The sequence below is a fragment of the Macrobrachium rosenbergii genome, chromosome 25, assembly GCF_040412425.1.
Source record: "Macrobrachium rosenbergii isolate ZJJX-2024 chromosome 25, ASM4041242v1, whole genome shotgun sequence".
NCBI classification, from domain to species: domain Eukaryota; kingdom Metazoa; phylum Arthropoda; class Malacostraca; order Decapoda; family Palaemonidae; genus Macrobrachium; species Macrobrachium rosenbergii.
Genome location: NC_089765.1, coordinates 25,738,503 through 25,751,909, shown reverse-complemented (window position 1 = coordinate 25,751,909; position 13,407 = coordinate 25,738,503). Strand labels below are relative to the sequence as shown.

At 34.4% G+C, this 13,407-nt stretch overlaps 1 protein-coding gene across 7 annotated transcripts in view; it reads left to right on the top strand.

Annotated features, from left to right (window-relative positions):
- LOC136852496 (rabphilin-3A-like) overlaps positions 1-13,407 on the top strand; it is a 483,103-nt gene that overhangs the window by 22,649 nt on the left and 447,047 nt on the right. For 6 of the 7 annotated variants that reach the window (XM_067127168.1, XM_067127164.1, XM_067127167.1 and 3 more), the window contains exon 2: positions 10,881-10,925. The gene's annotated coding sequence lies outside the window, so the exon portion shown is untranslated. Of the gene's footprint in view, positions 1-8,411; positions 8,469-10,880; positions 10,926-13,407 lie in introns of all 7 variants that reach the window. The other variant, XM_067127163.1, reaches the window with a different exon arrangement.

The window sequence follows — 13,407 nt, the reverse complement described above, 5'->3', positions numbered from 1 at the left end:
AGACTGTTCTCAATAATGGTCATATGACTTGGGAAGGACTCATGAACTAAAAATTTATAAAGTAATAATTAATAATAATAATAATAATAATAATAATAAATAATTATTATTATTATTATTATTATTATTATTATTATTATTATTATTAATTTGCATATCAAATCTATGTAATGATTATTATATTTATGCTCTTACCACCAAGACACTTGAAGACCTGAAGTGTTCAATAAAAACAAATGAAAGTTGTGAATAAATCAATACAACTGGTGTAGAAGATCAGAAATCTAACAGAGACAAATGTCAATTAAGTTCTGTGCAATATGGATAATGGCGTGTCCACACTGTAAAACAGGTCACGAACAAAACATGTCACGGACTCAAGTTGGGAACTTATCGCATACATATCACAAACAGGTTGAAAACAAGTCGACGATCGTAAGTGGCAAAGTTGGGTGATTGGATGAAGCACCAGTTAGGATAACCAGTAAGCCGATGAATTGTATTTAATTTGTTTGTGATGTGTAAACGATAAGTTGCCTACGTGTGTTATGACATGTTACATTGCAGTGTGGACGCACCTTTAGTTCTCTGGGTTCTTAACCCAGTCGCTGCGCATATATTCTTGTACTTTTTATTCGTAGGTTTATATCTATTTACGCATTGTTTTGATCTTTGCTTTCGCCAGCGGGTCTTGTAGTTGGTCTCTACGTGAGGAAAATTTTGTAAATAGTCACTTGGTCCCCGTAGCTCAGGGGTTAACGACTTGACTTACGAGGCAGAGACCCGATATCGATTACACGGGGTTGGTGTATTAAGCATCTAGTAATAAATCGGCTGTAATATGTCCCAGTCTGGGAGGAGTAGGGTTGTGATAAGAAAACAAGAAAACTAAGAAAAATATTGGGACTGGAAGGTAAAAAGAATAATACTTATTTTGAATTCATTACAACAATGTTTTCCGTGTAGGCAGAATGTTGCAGAAACCGGAAACTCCGATAAAACTGATCGCTGATACTTTCCGAAACTTTTTAAATTGCTTGGCTCTCCGACCTGACCCAGAAAAGTTAATATTGCTCCTCATTCTGTTGCTCCTATCCTACCTTTGCTACTTAAATTATATGTTTTATGAATATTTATATTTTTAGTTTGTAATAATCACCTTAGTGCACACACACACACACGGGGAAATCACGGTATTTCTACATGTGAATGAGATAATGATGAAATAGAGATGGTGATTGCCTGGACATGTCCTTCGTATAACATCTCCACCCCCCGGGTAGTATAGTACGTGAAAGTGCCAGCTGTCTTCGGGCACTAGGAGTGTTATAAGACCAATGCCTAAATGGATGAGAACTATGAGGAGGGAGGCTGGAGACCAGGGGAAATTGGTGGATTATAAAGTATAATTTAAACATGAGTGGCGGAAGTTCAGTCTTTATATTCCTCAGTGTTGAGTTTATAGTCATATATTATATATATATATATATATATATATATATATATATATATATATATATATATATATATATACATGTATATATATATAATATATGTATGTATATAATATTATATATATATATATATATATATAATATATATATATATATATATACAGTATATATGTGTGTGTGTACTCTGTGTAAAAAAAATACAAAGGAAATTAAATTGATGTAGTAAGCAAGGCAAAAATTATTAGTTCAGTCTAATAGCATTCATCTCATAATCTATTATTATTGATTTTATTCCCTATTTTATCTTTACTTCTAATTTTCCCCATTCTGAAAAGACAAAGCTTTCGACCCCGAACCGTCTTTTATCGGTTTCGGATACCTCGAGTTTTTGGCATCGCCAGTTGTCAATGATGCGGAAATTGCAGCCCGAGGAAGATAAAGATAACGAGAGAGAGAGAGAGAGAGAGAGAGAGAGAGAGAGAGAGAGATGGCTTTATTTGTATTTCAATAATAATATGAATATGTGCTAAATATTTGCGCATATCATATGGGAGGCGTTTATCAAAAGGCTTAGGCACTTTTCCAGTTTTATTGTTGTTTTCCTCTGCTGACAGTTTTTGCAGTACATTTTTTGCTTATTATGAATAATGATAATAATAGTAGTAGTAGTAGTAGTAGTAGTAGTAGTAGTATTATAATAATAATAATAATAACAATAATAATAAATATATAATATTACATATTATTATTATTATTATTATTATTATTATTATTATTATTATTATTATTATTATTATTATTATTATTATTATTATTACCGTTTGAGTTCTTTACGAAGCTTTTCAAGCATTTCCTCCCGAATACGTCCTTTTTGTATCTCCGTCTCCCTAGCTGATAACAAACCTTCAATTGAGGTACGTTTACAACTACTCTTGTAACACGTACGAAATGAAGACAATGAGGACAAGGAGCTTCAAGGCTTCTGGGGGTCGAAGACAATGGAGCCCTTATTATTTAAAGAGGTCATTGTCGAGTTTACATGATCCACTTTTATTTAAACTCCCTAATTCTTTTGAGGATTCGCTTTTTTTTTGCATTTGTTTCCCTTGGACGATGGAGTAATATATTCTGGTGTTATTATTATTATTATTATTATTATTATTATTATTATTATTATTATTATTATTATTATTATTATTGTTTTGTCTATCACAGCCATCCTCTTTGACTAGGAGTTTTTTTTTAGTGTGGGGTTCCTGGTACAAGACAAATCTTCAAAATAGGAAATCATAGGATCTTAAATACTTATAAGACAAAGCTTCAAAATAGGGTACTCATTGTATCTTGAACAGTTATGAGAGAAAGTATCAAAATAGGAACCTCATAGGATCTTGAATATTCATAAGACAAAGCGCCAGAATAGGGAACTCAGCAGGATCATCGCATAGGAAACGAAGGTTAAGAAGAAGTATCTGTGCCTGTTGTACTGAACAGTATCCATCAAGACATTATTTATGTCCTTCCAAAAATACATGACATCACACCTTGAAAACCAGTACCTACGTATTTTTCCGAAATTTCTCATGAAATAGCAAATTTATGATTCCACATATTAATAAGTAACTTGACAGCGAGCACTGTCCGTGAACCCCTTCTTGATACCTTCAGCGACTTCGAAGCATCACTCTGAAGAGAGCCGTTGTATCGATAACGCATCTGTCGATGCTATATCTCGCAGTCTGGGTTTTAAAGCCCAGGTCCAGGAGTTCGCAGGATTCCTTTCCAAGGCCAGCTTTATAAAATAATTCCGGTTTCACTTCGTTATGCATATGGCTGCGTTATAAAGATGTTTGCAGTTGCAATTATTCAGATAAGTTTATGTTATCAATTTATTTATTTTAGTCTTCGTGTATAGTGTTTACTGCTGCGGTTAGTTAAATAGGCAGTGTATCAGTTTATTTGAATAAGTTTTCGCTTATAATCATTCTGTTAAGCGGATTCAGGGTATAAAGTCGATGATCTGACAATTGAAAGGGGTATTGGATAGTTAAGGGGTGGGGGGAATTGTGAAAAATATTGATTATTCCTTTTTCTACAGAAACGTACCGGTTTATGACAAAAACGAACATTTTTGTGGCGCGACAAAAACAATGGTTCGTTAAAAGCTGAATGTTCTTGTTGCGAGTCTTTTGTTCCTGCCTCGTAGTGCTTTTGCTTTTTTTGTTTTGCGTGTTTATTTTTATTTCAGAACCCAGTGCTCTGCCTTCGAAATTGTCGAAATTTTTCAAGGTCAAAAAGAGTATGGAAATATAGCAACACATTGTTCGAAATAACTAATCCTTTTGTATGGTCAGTGCAGTGGGTCAATGTTATCACAATAGCCGTTATACCCATTTGAGTGAGCGTTTGTTCATTTGAACGTGGCTTTTGTTTGGTATCAGAATGGAATCTAGAATTTTTAGGTTATCCAGTACACTGACATTGTTTCAAAGGTCAGTTTGTCGATGACCTTACAAGGTTAATTCACGAGGGTTTATAGTTTTATTAATTGGAGCATTACAATAGTATATGAGGATTCTTTGGCACTTTAAATATTAGAGGTGCCAAATTCTGTTAGAGTGTTTTTAAGGATCAACTTTATGGGTATTTAGTAGAAACTCTGCGATGAATAATTATTTCTCCGAGAACTTGCAGTGAATTTTATTTATAAATCTGAGACACAAACCTGTAGATAGGTGGACTTCTCGTTGTTTAGTGGTTAGGATACTTGCCCCGCCAGATTAAAGGACCAGGGTTCAATTTGTGGGCGAGATAGTGTTCCGGGTCCGTTCTGTTAAGTACGGTTGTGGGTGAAATGTTAGTTATGAAACAGTTATCTGAGAAAATTGAAATAAGAGAGAAAAGCGGTATGCTGAACACATAACCTAAAAAAAACTTATGATGGAGTCAGTACTGAAACTTCTGAAAGTTGTTGGGGATTTGTAGTATAGATGATTAGGTGTTTGGAGCAAATAAGTGAAACATGTGCTATAATGTGTAGATGTAAGAATGACTGGTTTGCTGTATTAGTGGGGTTGAGACAGTGATGTGTCATGTCTCCATTGCTGTTTGATTATCTTTATGGATGGAGTCATGGTGGAAATCAGATGGACAGAAAATTATGCATAAGGAAAGTGAGCTGTGAATGGATTTTGTAGAATAAATGGTAGCACGAGAAATTGAATGATGGTAAATGGATACCCGAAAAATGGAAAAATGAAGTGGTTGATTTGTGTACAAGTATGTCTTTGGTAATAAATATAACGAATGATGGAAGCGTGATAGATGTAACAGAATAGGTAAATAACGGAAGCTAGCCAGGTGAACACAAAAGATTGGGATGAAGCTTGGAGTGTCTCTGGATGACTGGTGTGAATGTGGGAAGAGATTGTTGAGCAAACTCTCTCTTATGGAAGTAAAGTGTGGATATGGAATACACATGGGACACGAAAGGTTGGAGCTGCTGAGATGATCTGTTTGTATAGGATGTGTGGTGTACAAGAAGTTGAAAGGGTGTGACATATGAAGATACATATTATATATGTCATAAAAAAGTTATCTTAGATGGAAGGATGGATCAGATTGTTTTAAGATAGTTTGATGACAAGGAAAGACGAAAGTCTGTTGCAAAGAGTGAATAATTCAGAATATAAATGGGAATAGGAGAGGGAGACACTCTAGAAATCGCTGGACACATAACATGAAAGGCTCCGTAGGGGGGTGGTGCCGTCTATGCACCTCACACGGTGCACTGTAGGCATTACTTAAGGTTCTTTGCAGCGTTCCTTAGACCCCTTTCATTACTTGTACTGTACCTCAGTTCACATTCTCTGTCTTCCATCTTACTTCCGACTCTCTCCCAACAATTGTTTCATAGTGCAAGTGTGAGGTTTTCCTGCTAATACGACTTTAAAATCTTTTTTACTCTCAATTTTCCTTTCAGCGCTGATTGACCTCAGGTCCCAGGTCCCTTTGGCCTAAATTTTATATTCCTTTACATTCCGTAACGTGAAAGAGGTTTTGGAAAAGAGAACTTCAATTTCAATATTCAGGAAGTGTGAGAATGAGTGGGAAATGGTAGGTATATGGGGCAGCAAATCATGTGGAAGTGTTTTTGCATCGGGAGTGCATCCAAGATTCTTGTATTAAAGTATGAATATGGTTGTGCCTATTGTGCTATTTTTTCTTAAGAGCCCCTACTGTTTGGAAGAACGATTAATTATTGGGTGTACTCTCTCTCTCTCTCTCTCTCTCTCTCTCTCTCTCTCTCTCTCTCTCTCTCTCTCTCTCTCTCTCTCTCTCTCTCAGAATGATAATAGAGCAACCGGAAGTGAACGCTGTATCGATTCGCCAGAAAACAAAGGGTGTGTCAGGTAGCTGATTTACAATCCACGCGAAACGTAATTGTCAAAAATTTGTAAAAGAAAAATAAGCACTAGAGTAATAAAGACATTGCTGTACATCCCGTGCGCGTTGTAAGCTTCGACGGCTGATGACGGCTTGGCAGTTCTCGAAAATTAGATATGATGTAAAACTTTCCTGCTGTGCCTTCATCAGTAGATGTTGTGGGGTGACGGATGGAAAAGAGCCGTTGTTTTGCTGAATGGTGGGGGAAGGTATGAAATTTAGACTGGGGAGTGGGAAAAAGTGAAGTACAGTTATGGAAAGAATAGGGCTTTTGTTATTGCGACCAGTTGAGATTTTTTTTTGGTGTTATTTTGGGCTGACAGTATTTTTTTCCCCACCTCTGAAGGCTTTTCTTTCTGTGGCCACATAATAGTTTTTGTATTGGTAGACAGTAGAGGCTAATATTTCGGTAACCACAAAAGTTAATGGGGAATTTTTTGTCTGCCTTAAGGTCTTTTTTTTTTTATAGGTCTCCAAAGGATTTGGTTTTTGTGGCTATTGAAGATCTCCGATTTGGCGACCATGGGAGGTACTTGTTTTGATAGCCACTTAAGGCTCTAATGTCGGGGCCACTGATGGCTTTCCATTGCTTTTGATGTATATGTGAGAAGAGGCAAGAGATTTTTCATAGCTATTTTTCACGAAGCTTGTGGAAATGAGCGATCCTTGGATTTGCATCTTTCCCTCTGCTGTCAAGTTGTGAAAACTCCTCCTGCCTCTGCTTCTGAGTGAAGAAACAAGAAGATAACAATCTTGAGGTGTATGTATGGCTTCTTTCATCGTTAAACGTCATCATTGGTCCTTCCAACTCCAAGAAAAAGTAAATATAATCGATCTGTTAGTCATAGGGCCAGTTCAGGGCTTTGACAGCAGAGGCATCATCCACAATTTTAATGGATTTTTCGTGTTTTTATTGCTTTCATGGGCCCTTAAGGTTACAGGACAAGTATTCTTACGGCGGAAAAATGCAACAGATTTCCAGTTGATGTGACCACAAAGTCATGAATGGAGCGTAGAACAGCTTACAATTAGAGCTGTTGTCCGCCAGAGAGCGATTCATAAATGATTAGGCAATCAATAGCAACAGAATGTGGAATGTAACTCTGTTGCAGGAATAGTTATGACTGGGGAGTCCCCCACCCTTCTCCCCCCACCCACACCCCACTCCTCATTGCAACGTCGCGTCCAACAACAAGCCCATTGTTTTCTCTCTGTTGTGGTTTTCCACTCTGAGCGATTCTCTCAGTAATTTTCATTGATTCATGAGAGCGGTGGAGGTGTTCATGGCATTCTTAATGAGCGTTTCTCTCCATTTTATGGCTTGGGGACGTATGCACCGCAAAATATTTCTGTTTAGTGCTGCGTTTGATTTGCTAGCTAGGTTGGGAGGAGGCTGTGTGTTCATCCGTGTCTGTCTGTTTCTCTGTGTGCGCGAAGAACGGGTGAACAGAATTTCATGAAATTGCGGGAAATTACGCGACAAAACAGCGATCGGAATAGTACCCGTAGAAAATGACGTATGTGATTTTCGGAGAGGCATATATATATATATATATATATATATATATATATATATATATATATATATATATATATATAGATAGATAGATATATAAATATAGATAGATAGATAGATAGATAGAATCTATTGGTCTTTTTACAGTTTTTACTGGTAGTAGCCACAATGCCCTGTTAACCACTCAGATTCTTCACATTTTTAATACGCTTGTCACTATATCTATCTATCTATCTATATATATATATATATATATATATATATATATATATATATATAGTACTGTATATATGATATATGTACTGTAAATATATACTTGACGCCTTTTCTCCTTCGAAGAGGTGGATCCACAAGTTGCTCATCGTTCACGGCGAGTATTTTTAGAATGATGCTGTTGGACCCCGCCCCAAAAGAAAAGGAAAAAAAGAATTAACAAGCCGTAAGGCTGTATCCTTGTGGTGACATCCCTACCCATAAGGAAAAAAGATTACAGTGAATATATATATATATATATATATATATATATATATATATATATATATATATATATACATACATACATATATACACATATATATACATATATATGTATATATATATTATTTATAGGTGTGCGTGTATTTTTGTGTATTTATGTGTTTTTGTATAAAAATGCCTTTCTTTTTATTAAAAAATTGGCTAATTATTATTATCGTCGTCATCATCATATAAACACCAGTCAAAATAATGTTTATCATTATTATTCTAAAAGAGCTCACATTCTTAGGGAACATGCTTTGGTAATGCTAAGAAATTAAAAGAAAGCAAAGAGGGAGCTGAAGAAGAAGAAGAAGAAATGAATAGAATAAATATAAACTTTGAATAACAGTGCCTCCTCTTATGCCTTATGACCATAAAATAACAACTAATAAACAAAACTAATCATGCAATGAATAATTATTAGTAATGAGAGGGTAAATAAATAGATAAAAGTGAACTGGCTATCTCTTTTGCAGATGTTTACAGACCGAGTAGCAACACCTGTAATAGGTCATCCCGAATAGCACGAGCAGGTGTGTGGCGCATTTATGTTACGTAGTTTCATTTATTATGAGTCAACTTATTTATCCAAGAAAATGGGACGCCTAATTACGTTCGCTCTCGGTTGGACGGCTGTGATCTTGAGACATGTTTCTTGCGGTATTGCTGAGGCTGAGTTTTTTTTCTGGATAATTAGCAATTAATTAGGCTTAGACTAGTATAGCCATAATTCGTTAATGACGATGATTTATGAGAGGGCCGAGAGGAAGACATGCCTCCATTCTGCAAACTTCTACAAAGGCTGATTAAAATTAATACTACATGCTACGGTAATCACCGTATGTCATTGTATATATTGCACTGTCTCTATTGTTCGCTACCTTTACCTTCAGATGAAGTTTTAATGATCTTATAAGAGCTTGGAGAGTGCCATGAACCCCCTGACTTTGGTTCTGAGAACAAACGCTAAAAAATATATTTGGGATCTGCAGGCCACTTTTTTCGGATACGTATGTAATTGTAAGGTTGGCACTGGGCAGGTTACTTTCGAACGTTTTGTGTGGTAGGGTTTTTTAAATGTATTTTTATATATATTCATGAGTCGCCTCTTCACAGTACGATACAAAGTTTAAGACAAGTAAAATGAGATAAAAAAAATATAAACATACAAAACAGTGTAAATAGATAGTGTTAAAAGACGCTAGCTTTAAAAGGAAGTTACATGTAATTCAGACACGAGTAATTAATGATATCTGCACATTCATCTCTTGATAACCATCTCTCTAAATTACTACTTCTCATAACCATTATCTGATGTGATGACCTAATTACAATTTCTTCACCAAGACTGAGATCTTTCTTACTTCTAATAATATTACTAACAGATAAATCATATTTATGTTGAAAGCTCCATATATTTAATCCAAATTTAGAATAAGAATCACGGTTTCCCTTCTTAAAAGTGATTTTATATTTTCATGAACTGTATTTATCCCGATTTACAAAGTTCACGGTGCAGGTTCAAATCCTGCTTGGGCGTCAGAATTTCTTCGTTTGGTTCTTCATTTGGATCTTAGGCTTTGTAGTGACAAGCATATCAGAAATGTGGAGAAAGTTAAGGTTATTACAATTGCATTCGCATATGGTGAAAAATTATTAGTAGGTGCTAAATATATTTTTCATTACTCGTTCATAGAACCAGGGTTCAAGGCTAATGCCACTCTTCAGGCTCATATCAGATCATCAAAACTTTCTTTAAAGGTAAAAATTGTGAACAATAAAAGACAGTGCAATACATAAATGACAGACAGGGATTTCCGTAGGCATGTACTAGCAAATTCAAAATCAGCCGAAAGGTATGACATGGCTCGTTAAAATCGCCAGTGATATTGTTGCTGTCACAATTATAAGTACTTTCATTCTGATACCTGAATGTGTTACACTATTAAGCACCTGTACAATTTTACCACTAACCATTGTTCTAAGTTAAGTATACCTTAGTTTAACCAGACCACTGAGCTGATTAACAGCTCTCCTAGGGCTGGCCCGAAGGATTAAACTTATTTTATGTGGCTAAGAACCAAGTGGTTACCTAGCAACGGGACCTACGGTTTATGGTGGAATCCGAACCACATTATACCGAGAAATGAATTTCTATCACCAGAAATAAATTCCTCTCATTCTTCATTGGCCGACTGGAGACTTGAACCATTGTTCTAGGGTCAGGTACGGACCTGTTACCATATTGAAATGTAATCACCTGGCTTCTCTTGGAATTAAACTTAACATCATGATCTCGTGCAGAGTCATTACATATCTGAATTTGAGTTTTATAATATGTAAATGAGTTGATAACTGAATTATGGAATTACATTGGAAAGTAGATACGGAAACCCTGGTATCATGAAGCAGCTACAACTAAAAGATTTGATTGAAATAAAAAAAAAAGAAAACAAATAATTGTTAAGTACAGAATCAAATTGCATGTAAAAATGAATAAACCTAAATAAAATACAGCTCTGGTATATCCACCGTGCTTCAGTAAAATGTAAAAAGCTTAACAGTGGGTAGACTGCCTTTCCTTTGCACTGTGCAGTCACTCGTCACTGTGCTTTTGTGCAGATTTCGAATAACGCTAAGGTGAAGAAGGGAGCAGTATCGAATAACAGAGGGTAGTTGGTTGTATTAAAATGTTTCATGTCATTTGTGTTAGTAAAGCGTAGAACTAATGAATGTATGTTAACGGGTGTAGAGTAAATTTTTTGGTCAGTTTATCCATAACGTTTGTCTCTAGAATATTTCTTGCTGTATGTATGTATGTATGTATATATGCAATTATATATGCATGTATGTATGTATGTTTGTATGTATGCCTTAGGAGACTGGATTCTCCCTGTGTCTGTTTCAAGAACTGACATTCAGCAAGTTATTTTTTTTTTTTACAGATTTTTTAATTCAGAGACTTCGTACTTCTTGGAACCCAGTTGAAGGTAAGCATTATCGATATCTGTATTTATTTGTGTGTATATATATATGTATATATATATATGTATGTACGTATATAATATGTATGTGTGCATTATGTGCATTTGATGTATATGGGTATATGGGTTCTTGAAAACTATAAAAAATTGTGATAATTCAGAGCAGTATTCCCTTTGATTTATATATATATATATATATATATATATATATATATATATATATATATATATATATATATATACTGTATATATATATGCGTGTGCGTGTGTTTATATAACTAACGCACAGATTCTTACACATATGCGTGTATAAGTAGAGGGAGAGGGGTATATGAAAATGTACAATAATTTGTTAGTATTTTTGGCCTAAGGATTACAACTTCTAGTTACAGGAAATTTACGAAGGTTAAAATGTATGTTGTAAGCACTGAGTGGACAGGAAGAGAGAAGAGAACGCAATTGGATGGAAAGGGTTAGGTGGCTGGTTCGGGTGATCTGAATGCAAAAGTAATAGTAGAAATGGCGGGGTTTGGTTGGCAAGCTTGGCCATGCTTGGAATGATTGAGAACGAGAGGAGTCTTTCCAGATGTGTATGCTTTGAAGGGGACTTACTGGAAATATTAAGTTACAAGAGAAGAACGAAACATCTGGGGTCATCAATTGGGAATGGAGGAAAAAAATAATCTTTAAGATTTCTTTGTCTTTTTGTTCGTCGTTAGTGATCGAATAGACTTTGGATTTAGTGCAATATTATGTTATAATGACAATATTATTATTATTATTATTATTATTATTATTATTATTATTATTATTATTATTATTATTATTATTATTATTATTATTATTATTCAGAAGATGAACCCTATTCATATATGACAAGCCCACAGGGGCCATTGACTTGAAATTCAAGCTTCCAAAGAATATGGCGTCATTAGGAAGAAGTAAGAGGAGGTAAAGAAGAGATCCAACTTATTGAAAGGGAAAAATAAATTATTAAATTAATAAATAGATAAAAAGGTGTTAAAGTGCAATAATTATTGACCATGAACAATCATTATTATTATTACTTTACAGTGATATAAGTAATAAGTTACTAACTTCCACCGGGATCAAACTCAGCAGGCTCAAATGTGAGCCAGAAATCTATTTCTTTTGCACACGTGATTGTATGGTAATAACTTCATTTATATTAATATTGGTATAAATGTGGCTATTATTATTATCATTATTCATTTTAATGGTATTAATATTACAGGGTGATATATATAATGGTAGCTAAGTTAATAATAAAGTTTTAAATGAACGAGGTCTCTTTATTTATTGGCAAGGGATTTCTTCGAAGTCCACATTGCAAAGATTAAGGTCGAAAAATTAATTTTTCTCGGAAAAGCTGACTGTAAGAGGCTCGAGGCTCCCCTCCTTCACCTGGCAATCAAGTTCAAGCTTATAACCTGGCCCCTTCCTCGCTGGCCCGTATTAGTGTATTATTGTATCGCCAGTTGGGTGATCCGGTAACTTATCCCATCTTTTTGATTTCCCTGGAGAGGGCAATCCTTCCGTTCCCGTAATCCTCTTTTTGGTTCATAGTTTCGGTTTTTTTTTTCAAGAGCATAGCGAATTGCTTGCATATTCGTTTTTCCATTTTTAGCTCCTATTGTCCAGTAAATGTACACACAAGCGCGCTCACTCACACACACACATATATGTGTGTATATAGTATATATATGTATATACAGTACATATATATATATATATATATATATATATATATATATATATATATATATATATACATACACATTTACAGATATATATGTATATATATATATATATATATATATATATATATATATATATATATATATATATATATATGTATATATATATATATATATATATGTATATACAGTATAGACAAAAGCTTAGTGAACATGTAACTTACTCGTTGTTACTATCATTTTTCGCTGTATTGGTGCATTGGTACAGATATATCAAGTTTATAGTTATATTAGATATCTTACTTTACACATGCTTGAAAAAGGACTGCTGATTATTTGCTAAGAATCTGTGCCTATTTGCGTATTTTGTGCAGTTTAATGATAATAGCGTTTAATCCCATTTATCGCCAGTTATCGTCATTTTGCGATGATTGCTGTAAATAATAAAATCACTAAAAGAAAGACACCTTGTGAGAGTTGGAAAATATTCCGTATGAAACATAAATATTTAAGAATATAAACAGGCATTAAAATATTTTGCTGTAATAAAAATTCGCTTTAAAAACGTGTCTTCTCCTTTTGATCAAAAGGCCGAATAAAAAAAATTTTCTTTTTGATATAATAACCGATTCAAATGGACATTTTTCTGTTTTATAATAAAACATTGAAGGTATGCCTTCCTCCTACGATAAAACTTAGAGATATTGAAAATATACTCTCTCCCTCAGATACAGATTGAAATTATGCTCTTCTATTTTATACATAAGAAT